This window comes from Pseudopipra pipra, chromosome 2 (assembly GCF_036250125.1).
Source record: "Pseudopipra pipra isolate bDixPip1 chromosome 2, bDixPip1.hap1, whole genome shotgun sequence".
Lineage (NCBI taxonomy): Eukaryota > Metazoa > Chordata > Aves > Passeriformes > Pipridae > Pseudopipra > Pseudopipra pipra.
The window spans coordinates 111239285-111250764 of record NC_087550.1 but is presented as its reverse complement, the minus strand read 5'-3'; the positions used below and the strand labels follow the sequence as shown (position 1 = coordinate 111250764).

Below are 11480 nucleotides of genomic sequence, written 5' to 3'. Positions count from 1 at the left end.
AAGAAACCTTTCACTCCCAAAAAAGCTGTCCTGTATGCTGTGAGTCACTCCTGCACCCTGCTGCAGCAGCCTTGGTAGGAACAGGCCAAGAAGAGAAAATCAGGCACAGGAGCATTTGAGCTTCTCTCCCAAACCCACCATCACCTCTTCAGCCTCTGGTAGCCTCTCAAGAGAGCCACTATGACCAGACGAGCAGCAGTGAAAGTGCTGCAAAGGTCAGGGCACTGGCCTTTTTTCCTTATAAAGCATGAGCAAGCCAAAGGTGCAGGTGCCAGGTCTGGGATGTGATGGGTCACTTCACAACTGTGAGGCAGCCAGGACACTCAGAGCTTTGTTTTCCAAATCGCTACAGCAACGGCCAGGGTTAGATACCAGAGCCTTAATTCATCGGCATGGCTGCCAATGGTGGAGTGGTGCCAGAAGGAAAGGTCTGCAAATTTTCCCAGTACGACTATTTATCAATACTGCTCTCTGTCCTGCTGTTTCAAGTGGGTTAATAAAAGACGTAAAATATTTCCTTGTCTTACTTTTGCACTTTGAGCTTCTGTTTTGCACACAAGGCTCTTTTCTCCTCTCCTGTCTCAACTTTTTCCAAGCAACCAGTCTCAGTTTCTTCCCAGTGATCTGTCTCCCTCTCACAGCCACCATGATGACCCTTCATCCTGGGGTGTGAGGTGCTGTCCCTGCTGCTGCAAGTCCGGGGGGCTATTTTGTGCTGTCCTCTCTTCAGTCTCCCTCCCCAGGCACTAGGTAACACTCAGGAGATTCTGTGGCAGCTCCTGCTCACTGGCTTTCCTTGCCATGGCCTAATTTTAGTCCCTGAGCCCTTCACTGCCATGACGCCAAGCCCCACCTTAAATGTGCCTCCCGAGCCCGCTGACTGTGCCGTGTGAGCATCCCTGGTCCTATGGCCTGTTTGCCGCCATGGCTATGAGCTCCTCTGCTGGATTCCTGCAAGTGAATCAGCCAGCAGCAGCTCTGCTTTTATAGCCCTCTTGGAAGCACTTTCTTCCCCGTTGGAAATGTCAAAGGAAATTCCCCTTGACGAGGTTGCTGGCCCTGGAAAATCAGCTAGGAGCATGCCAAGCAGAGGGCTCTGGTGAGTCTCATGTTTCAGGACTAATCCTGTGGCCCATGGTGGAGGAAGGTCCATGGGATGGTGACTGAGTGGGCTGGGCTGCTGTGCTCCAGGGGCTCTTGAAAGAGGATTAGGTCAGTGCACTGAACAAATGGAGGGTGAGCGGAAAGCTCAGTCATTTTGGGATTGCTCATCACAGCTGCAGACAAAAAGGTGAGAAGAGAGATTTAAAAGATTATTCTGAACTCAGGTCAGACTTTAGGAGAGCAGCCAGTGGTGGATACCCAATCCATTGGGTGGATACCCAATGACAGTGCTCATGGATGAGGCTGGGCACACACTCCTGCCCACCAGTCCTGGCCAGAGGGATCACTGTGCAAACATTTAGGATAGGGCAGGACAGGCCTGAACTCAGCTTTGGTGTGTGCTCAGCCCTGCCTTGCTGTGCTGCAGGGCAGCATGGATGCCACTTTCCCCTTTGCTGTGGGGAGCATGGGGAAGCCCAGGGCAAATCCGTTTCACCGGCTGCGCTCAGAAAGGCTCTAGGGAGCATCAGGCACCTTCAGGGTGTGCACTAAATGTTAAAAAATGGAGACAGTGAGATTGTGATTAGGCAGATTATATGGAGATGGAGGCTTCTATTTGCTTTTTGGATCTTTTTTCTCATTCAAGGGGTGTGGGCAGTTTCTGGTCCCATTATTATGTTTGTTTAGGCTAATATTTACCATGAAATCCTCCCCTAGACCCAGCCTTTCTCCCCAGAAGTGCCTTTAGGGTTTCCACACTGACAAGGCTCTTGCAGGCTTTGCAGTAAGTGCTTACCCACATGCTGGGGCTCCACCTTGCCTCAGTGACTTGGAAGATTTTGCTGTTCCTGAAATGGTGACCTTTCTCAGTCTTGAGACAGCATGGAGTTTTATATTGTGTTTTAGGATTTGCATTTTTATTTACTGTGTGTTTCATTGGACAGCTGTTCTCTAGCACAGACTTTTAATGCCTTGAAGGAGATTTCCTCAGTATCCCCTCTCCTCTATGTCCTTTAAAAGTAATATTTGATAAAACTAAGCTGATTTTTTTGCATTCCCCAGTTGATCTCCCAGACTGATTGCATGACTTCTAGTGCCTTATTTCCCTCCCTACATCCTACATTACTCCTACAGGCCATACAGACTCTCCTGTAGTGTGATAATAGACACCTGGAAAGAGAGGAACCAAGAGAAAAAAGAGAAAACTGTAAAAATTAAAATCATGACCCCTTCCCCATCCCCTGAACTTCTTACTCAGAGAACAAGCAGTGGTCATTTTCCACATAAAAGCCATATATTACAGCACTTCCCAGAGATGCCTGTACTGATGATCTTGAAAACCACCCTGGGCTAAGACTCATTTAAAATCTCTCTGGGCAATTTAAGATTTTGCATGGAATAAAAGGTCTTGATTCCTTCATGTCTACAAAATCCATTTCTGAATATTTCAATGTTCAAGTAGGTTGAGATCCAGCCTTGCTATTTGGCAGGCTGAATCAACCCCAACCCTCGTGGAGGGGGACTGGTTGTGCCCCATCCTTGATACAAGCAGTGGTGCCACACAAATTACCTTGATGTAGTTCAGGCAGAACTGTGCTGCCTTGTGCACATGTGTGATGAATTTCTCCTTTCACACTTACTTGGAAGGAAGGAAAGAGCCACAAACACCTCACCCGCATTTCAGCCAGTGGTCCCTCCAGCAAGGGGGTTCATGTCCCTGAGCTCTTGTCTCTGTGGGCACTTCTTGTTCCTGTAACCTTCCCTCTCTGCTTTCCCTCTGTGAGGCGGTCACCTCCCGGTTCCATGAGAATCAGTGATCCTTGGGTGTTTTCCTTCAGCCTTGTCAGCTCAATCTGAAGAAATGAGATGCTAGACTGTTGTTTTGGGAGCTAACTATTTGAAGTGTGATGCAGATCTGGCAAAGCTACAAAAGGTTACACCAACGAAGCCAAGAAGATGCAAGCTTTATCACTGGTGGATATGGGAGCCTTGCCGTCTGGGGTGGGTGAGTTCTAAATCCTTTCCAAAAATCTGAAGGAAAGGCCTCTTGCTTGGGTAAAACCTTCCTCTAAGAACAAGGCAAACAAAGACCCTTTTCTGCATCCACCAGAGAGGAAGGAGGGAGCATGAATTTGCCCTTGAGGCAGTTGATGTGCTGATCTGAAACAGACAAAGCGATTTTACTGACATTTGCCCTTCCCTCCCACATTTTGCAGGAGTCAGAAGGCAACAACTGGAGCTGTAGGATATTAAAGGACTTGGCAAAGTTATCATAGATTGTGACATATTTATCAGGAGCTTGAGCTTCTCTGAAAATTCTGACTGCACCAACTGTATCTGTTACTTGATTAAAAATACTCATAATAATTCATACCCTCCTGCAGCTTTTGCAAGGAGCTAAGTGCTGAGCTGTTCTGTGGGAGCTCTCCTTGACCGATATATTTCACAACGATGTGCGTGATAGATATAAACACTATTGTTACGTCAAACACTAGTTTCATTTTTGATAAGCTGGGCAGAGTTGTACCATGCCGCCTTGAAGATGTTACAAAGTCCAAACTGGCTGGTTTGCTATCTCTGGTAGCAACAGGACCCACTTCAGCACTAGATTGTGGGTTATTTGAAACAGTCCCTATCTGTGCCAGGTGGTTTTGTCCCATAGTCGCTGGGCAGTGGTGCTTAAAGGCTTGCAATATCATAACCTATACAGGGGTGCATACATCATTTCTTGTTCATTTCAGCTTCTGGGGGATGAGTGAATTGGGTGTTTTACTGCACTTCCTATACTTAGTGGGAAAATGGAGGCTGTAATCAGAGAGCAGAGTGAATCAAATCACCACTGCATGAGCTCTCACTAAAGAGAAGGTGCAGCAGCCTGCACCAACCCAGTCAAGCAGAAGTCATTGCCACCTGACCCTGGCCATGAGTATTTCAGGTATTTCTGATGTGACACTACACTTTCCTGCTGATGTTTCTCCTCCAGCCAAAGGGTTTCACAGAGGTGCTGAGGGAAGGTCTGGGCAATCCTTCTGTTGGGGGGCAAACAAGTACACCAACACCTTCAATGCCTTTGTTGCCCATATGTGGGGTGGGAAGGGGTTAATGGTGCAGCATTCAGGATCACTGCAGGATCATGTGGGGGGGTCATGTGCAAGGATGCAGGGAGTAAAAGGTGACACTGAGGAGCTAAAGAAGGTGGGAAGGACCAGGACTTTAGCTTCAAGAGCAAGGGGAGGGTGTGAGGAAAAGGGCTTACTGGAGGCTACACAGCACCTGGTGGAAGGGACAGAGCCACAGAGGTAGCTCAGGAGTGAAAGTCACTCTCCTCTGCTTAGTGCCTTCTTTGGACTGAGTCCAAACCTGAGAACTTTGCAACTCAGACCCACCTACACAGTATTAACTAAGCTTGTGTAAAGCTGGATACAGAGCTCCACAGTGCTGAAAATCAGATGCTTATGCAGGGGGTTAGATATAGCAGTGAGTGTGTAACTTCAGGGCACCTTGTCGAGGAGCTCATTCCATGCACTCCAACAGTAGCATTCTCTCTGCTCAGACTTTCCCTCGAAGAACAACCTGGCCTGGCTTGCGTGGCATACCTCAGATGTTTTGGGAGCATGAGGGGCCACGGTAAGGAAAATGGGAAGGGGCAAGAACAGGAGGAATGTATATTGGGTGAAGGAGAATTGTGCTGATGTCCCAGGCTGACATCCTGCCCTACCTGACCCAGCCAGCTCTGAAAGATGTGTGGTCACCCTTTCTGAGTGTCCTCAGGCAAGCTGAGCTCCTGAGAGAGGGGTGGCAGGCAGCCAGTGCTCCCAGTGCTCCCAGTGGGCTGGATGGTCGGCTGAACTCAATACCCAGGCAGACCCAGCCCCTGCTCCTGGCTCTGCTGCTCACCTGGGGGAGGCACTTCCCACCTCCACTCCTGGCACTTGGGAAGGGGAAATTTATGATCCTGACCTTCTTCCTGCTGTCAGATCAGCTGATGAAAAAGTACTATCTAGGAATTGATTAGGGACTGGTCCAAATCACTGCTGTAAATCTAAATGCCCCCAATCAGGAATTCCAATGTAAAGTTGAATTTTAACGTAGACCCTTTCTGTAACAGGCCAAATCTGGATTCTCGGTTTCCTCTAGAAGAGTTTAACTAAACTTTTCTGAGTCTAGCTTCTAAATACATTAATAGCAGCAAGTGAATCTCCAGCACTTCTGGAGTTAATCAAGAATAAATTGACGTTTTCAAATAGATTCAGGAGATCTGGCCATAAATCGTCTGTAGGATAAAAAGCAAATATAAATTTTCAAAAAAATTTAACCTTGCATGGTGTATAAAGAGAATACATAATATTCTTGAGCATAAATACATCTCAAATCAAGCCCATTGTGTATTCAGAGAATACGTAATGGGTTTGCTTGAGACATTTACCTCAAGCTGAGGCTGAACTGGCAATCTTTTTATGACCAAATAGTTCTTTGCAGCTTTCTCCATGCTTGTGTATATATCTAATTTTGCAGGCCCAGTACAGACAGTCCTCAAGTATATGTAGATGTGCAAAGGATATATAACACCTCTCTGACATTACAAGCCCTGGAGTCAGCTGTGAAAGTTGACTCATGTAGCCTGAGAGGACAGAGCTTGTAGACAGAAAGCAGTATATTGACTGAAGAGGGACACATGCCAACTGGAAGAAATGGAAAGGGAGCACAAGGAATAGGCTGGAGTTCTGATCACCTTTATCTGAGGGCTTAGGGTAGGGATGTGAGACAGCAGCAAGAACCACACTGACCTGATGACTTTCAAGCACTCCAGCTGAAGTCACAAGAAGGGGGAAGACACTGAGACTGCAGGAGGCACAGATAAAGCCAAGTCACTGCCCTGTCTTTGCATGAGTTGTGACACCACGGCCCTGGCACAGCACAGCACTGAACCATGCACTTCAGTCCCAGATGCTGGGCAAGAGGACTCCAGAACTTACTGCCCTGACACACTGATCAGATATGCTGATCCAGTGTGAAAGAAAGAGGCTGTCCTGGAACTGACAGCATGGTCATCACCCAGGTCATAACTCGCCTTTGCAGTGAGATGGTTCATTATGAGGTGGAGAGCTATCTGCCTGGGCCAGAGGCTGCAGGGAGCAGCAGTGGAACTGGCCTGAAGAGGCAGAGATCATGCTCAGATGTGTGCACACCCTCACTCACACCAATACACACGCTTCTGCACATGCCGTTCCATGTGCACACGCACACTTCTGCCCATGCTGTTCCCATGTGCACAGACACACTTCTGCACATGCTCTTTCCTGGCCTGGTGTGTGTCACATCTGCAGGTCAAAGGTTCAAGTCAGATAGACTGTTATTACTGGGTTTGAATTAGTATAGGGTTCACTGGCTGTGTCCACGTGACAGGGCTCTGATATCAGGATGAACAAGTACCTAACTGTACACCTGGATGAGAAGTGGTGGCATACCAATCCCCCTGTAGTCTTCCTTGAAGCAAAACATCGGCAGGTGACAGGGAAGGGGCATAAATTGGATCCAGTACCTGCTCCTGCAAGGACCCTCAGAGGTCTGAAGCTGTTGGTCACACCCCAGCACCCACCAGCATACATGGGGACAGGGTCAGACAGGGTGCGTGAGTTTTGTAAGGGATCATCACTCACCAGGAATGTCCATTGCAAACCCTTTCTGAAAGACAAGAGATGCTGGCCTCTTGCTTGAAGTCTGCTGCTTCTTTAATATTAACAAAATCCATCTTGCCTCTATACTAACACCCTGCAAATATAACTGCAATTCACAGGAAGCCAGTGCGTGTGCCAGAACAGCCATGCTGCACACAGGAGACCTACTACAAGAATTATATTTCTTCCCTGGTTCCAGTCACAGGCCAGAGAGCAGGTTTATGAAAGGTTAATGCCCCCTTATATGGCTGCTGTCAGTTCTCCCTTCTACCAGTGGCTACGTTTTAGTCTTCCTTCCTCCACTCCTTGTTTTCCTTCCATCCAAGAAACACAGCTCCAGAAATGTGAAGGGGAAGGCGTGAGGAAATGATATCAGTGTCCCCAGCTGATCCAGGTAGTGAAAGCGTGGTAACACCAGTGGCACTAGAAGTGCCTGGGACTATTCTCACTGAGCTGTGGTTCCTGGCTCAGGGTTTGGCCAGATTTTCTTCTCCATCTAGTCCCAGCAGTGGCAGCCCTCACCTGAAGTCCAAGTGTACACTCAAGCTCCAGTTTTCTCCTCTGATACAGCAGCTCTGTCCTCCTTCAGTGACATAAATTGTTCTCACCAGGTTTTGAGGGATGTCCACATGGAGCCCCTCCAGCCACCTATCTGCTTGATGGTATGGAGCCATCTGAGTGATTTCACACCCTGTTCCTTGGGACCACACTTGTGTATGTGTGGGGGTACATGGTGAGGCAATAAACACTTCTACAAACTTCCTCCTTTAACCCTTACTTTCCTCACTTGTCTCTCTCAGGTGACATTAATAGAATTTGACATTGTGGCATGACCCGTTAGTCATCCTGCCAGACTAGTAATTTGGTCAAATGACAAACTTTCAATCATTTGAACGAATGGCTCTTTCACTAGGGCATTTGATCAAATGATTAAAACTAAAAGGCATTTGGCCACATGACTGAAGATGTGATCATGGCTCTGGACAGGTGCCGGAGCAGATTTTTATAAAACAATCAGGCTGGAGTGTAATTCTTCATGCACCAGAGCTTCAATATGAACAGGTCCTGCCTGCTGCTGGTGTTATGAAGGAGCATGGGTTTCCCTGCCTCCTCCCCTTCTGTGACCTCTCTCATGTTCAGGGTGCTTGGGTCTGACCCCAAAGGCACAGGAGCACTTCTCAATCCCTTTGACCATTGGAGATGGGCTGGGGAAAGGGTGGTGAGAAGGGGCAGTGCAGGTGGGAGGACAGAGAGGGGAGCATTAGCATGGCTGGCTATGGCATGGTGCCCCTGGGAATGATTACCTGGCCACCCCACATGGCCAATGTTCAAAGCACCAGTTTGCTCCAGGAAAGGCTGCTGCCTTTACCAGTAGCACGAGAGAGTGTAGGGAAGGGATTTTCCTCCTGGCTTGCCTTTGCTTTTAATGGGCATGAAGCTCTCTGTAAGGCAATGGATTTTGTGCCAGTGAAGCAGCAGCCGAGCAGCCTGGCAGGACTGCTGTTGCTGCTTATGTGGGACAGGTTAGCCCAGGACAAGTTTTGCCATGCTGTGGGTGAAGGCGTATGACCTCCCTGCCACTGTGCCTTCGCCTTTGCCTTCACCTTTGTCTTCACCTACAGCTGCATTAGGGGTGCCTGGAAGGAAGGGCGCCACAACAACCCAGAGGAAGGACTGGGGTCCTGCCACTCTGCATGAGGAGTAAGCATGGAAGGAGCTGAAATGTGGCTCTCCCTCTCATAAGCAATGTAGAGTCTCTGGGGAAAGAGGTGTTCAGAGGTGTGTCTGGGGTTTGATCCTCCCAGGCATCTTGTCTATTGCCTTCTGTCCCGTTTATTTACCACAGCAAGACAAACACTTTGCAGGCAGAGAGGTGACCACAATCTGTGGAGCTGACAAGCTGTGACTGGAGAGAGACAATGTTTATGGTGAAGAGCTTCCTGTAGCTACAGAGAGGTCAACAGGATGCTTACCAAAAATAAGGTTCAGTTCATCTAAGTAGTGAAGCTCAGGCAGAGAGCACAGAATGTACAAGTGAAGAAGCGAATGAAGCTTTTAAGCGACAACCACTGTGGTGCATTTAGACAGTATTCCCAAATTGCTATACTTGATGTTTTTTTGCCAAAAGGCAAAAACCCCTAAAAACATGACAAACCAAGAAAACAAAATAAAAGGGACTAATTCCTCACCACACTCATTGCCTAACCACCATTCAGGTTTTCCTGCACATTCACAAGAAGTGTGACCTTTGTACATTGTTGCTGGGGGTAGGCCTGGCTCCTCAGAGAGATGGGAAAATGTCTGATTGGTGGATGAAATCAAAAAGGAAGTGGCTCTGCCAGCAGCAATCTTGGAGGTGTTTCTAGTGCTTACTGTATTTGGAAGACCCAGCAAAGTCATGTCTCCACTCCTATGGCTTCCGAAGGAAGTTTCCAGCCTTCCCTTTTCACCTAAGAACACAAAAAATGCCCTGCTGAGTCAGATGAGCAGTCTGTCGTGCCCAGTGCTCTGTCTTAAGAATTTTAAGGAGAAAACATGAGCCTCTGTGACTCTGTTCCCTTCATCCATCCCCCAACACCCACACTCATAGATGTGTTAAGGGTGCTGAAGGGCACATCCTTGTCTTCTTTTCATTTAATATTTGTTTATAGACCTGTCACCCACGACCGTACCTAATCCTTCTTAAGAAAAGAAAAGGAGAGACCTCATCCTCAAGACCCCTTATTTTATATTATGGCCAGTAAGCTGTATTCCAAAACAGCCATTCAAAACATTCAGAACAGGGAGGACAAGGCCAGTGAGTGCTCTGGTCTGAGGTCTGCCTTCACCTGGTGCCACAACGCACAACATAACAGGATCCCTGGCTTGATCAGGAGCTCTCAGGGGCACGGAGACACAAGAGGCTTTTGACTAAATGCTTGGAAGTTTCTATTTGTCCCCTGTGAGATTTTCATTTGGGTAAATGAGTGAAATTTTCAGCCACTTGACTGACAGAGTGTTTGGGGAGGAGGAGAGCCTTATCTGCTGGAGTGATTTGATGAATTTACCATCAGAATGACTAAGACGTAGATTAACACATATGGGAACTCCTTTCTGCCTAATAAATGATGCTCTCTCACTTGCCCCACCAGGGCATTGGGAGAACTCATTAATTACTGACTCTGCATAGCCTGGAAATCAGAAGATGTTGTTCTAATACTAACTGTTCTTATCTTGTAAAGCAAAATGCTGTGTTTGGGTTTGAAGTTGGTGGGGTTTTTTTTTTGTTTTGGTTTTTTTTTTTTTTTTTTTGGGGAAGGCACAAACAGGAGTTTGTTCTGTGGTAAGGCTATTCACACAGCTACTTGAAGCAAATATAAATCATGTGGACTGTGCACAGACCAGGAGAGATCTACTCTATGCAAAATTAATGTTGGGCTGGCCCAGCAGAAGCAGCTCATGTAGCAAAGGTGAAGTGCACAGTCTTACAGGGAAGCTGTGTGCCTGCCCACCTGGTAAATTTATGTCTTTCACCTCTAGAACTTCAATTCATGCACAGTGTGAGGTTGTAAGTGAAATGAATTTATTGATGCCAGTTCATTCCCTAATGGGTAACAGTTCATGTCACAAAATCAGCACAGATAATTTGTCATGATTGGAAGTCTCTTCTAAAGAGAGGCTCCAGCATGCAGGGGTAAGGAGGAATTAGTGGTTGGCCCCTGGGAGAGATGGCAGAGCTTGATAGAGAAGCCCATGCTCCAGCACAGGAAACAGAGGGAATAACTAACCCTCCCTCCCACCTCCTCACCCCCTCGTGAACTGCGTCAGAGAAAGTTCCTGTTGTTGCAACTTCAATGGTAATGAAAAACAGACCTCCCTCAGATTATAGTTCATTTTAGGATGAAATGAGATGCAATGATTATCAACACTAAAGATCAACACTAGGGTCAGTGAGAAAACAATGCTAAGTAGAGTAAAACAGAGGCAGTGGATGGTATTTGCAGCTGTGCCAAGAAAGAAACATCACCTAATGACCCCTAAGGGTTCACTGAAGGGGGGATCCTGCTGACATCTTTAGTGGGTCTTGGCACTGTTCCAGGCAGGACTCAGTCTCCCAGTTTAGCCTTGGGAAACTCCTCTCTTTGGCCTCACTTTTCATCCCTCAGGATAAAGCAGCCAGGAGATGCTGACGCATACTTCAGACCCTTGAATCACGTGTGCATCTGACAGGAGAATGCCTCAGAGCTGCCTTCAAGTATTTCCCCTGATCTGAAATCCTCAAAATCCACCAACTGATCTGTAACAGATAGCCTGGAAAGTACCTGCGAGCAGCATTTTGGATCTCTGCCTGCAGAAAGCTCCTCCTTCTGTCTAGGACACAATGGTCCCAAAAGTGTGACCTTGCCCAAGCAACACCGGGCTGGAGGTGGGTCTGCCATGATGAGCAGGGTGACACAAGGAGAGTCCCATCACTCAAGGTTGTTGGAGAGGTTGAGCTGGGAAAGCACAGGCTTGCTCCTGCCTCTTCTTAACCTGTGCAGAGCTGTGTGGTTGTGACCACGTGTGCCCTGGAGCCAGGGTGGCCAGGATGCTCCTTCAGGCACTGCCTGGCAGAGTCAGCGCAGAGATCTGTGGCAGAGGCAAGACAGGGATTTGTGGCATCAGGATGTTGTTGTCCCACCGACTGTTCAATTCCCGTTTGCCATCAAGTCATGGAGG

The 11480-nt window shown here is 47.7% G+C and overlaps 2 long non-coding RNA genes across 3 annotated transcripts; both read left to right on the top strand.

Annotated features, from left to right (window-relative positions):
* Positions 1-2848: 2848 nt before the first annotated feature.
* Positions 2849-3471, top strand: LOC135410292 (uncharacterized). Its single transcript, XR_010428602.1, has 2 exons — positions 2849-3109; positions 3321-3471. It is a non-coding gene; the product is annotated as an uncharacterized LOC135410292 (long non-coding RNA).
* An 804-nt stretch (positions 3472-4275) lies between these two features.
* On the top strand, positions 4276-7025 carry LOC135407153 (uncharacterized). 2 transcript variants are annotated; one of them, XR_010426731.1, is made up of 2 exons: positions 4276-4731; positions 6902-7025. It is a non-coding gene; the product is annotated as an uncharacterized LOC135407153 (long non-coding RNA). The 2 variants fall into 2 exon arrangements; XR_010426730.1 differs by lacking the exon at positions 4276-4731 and adding an exon at positions 5647-6431.
* The last annotated feature ends 4455 nt before the right edge of the window (positions 7026-11480 follow it).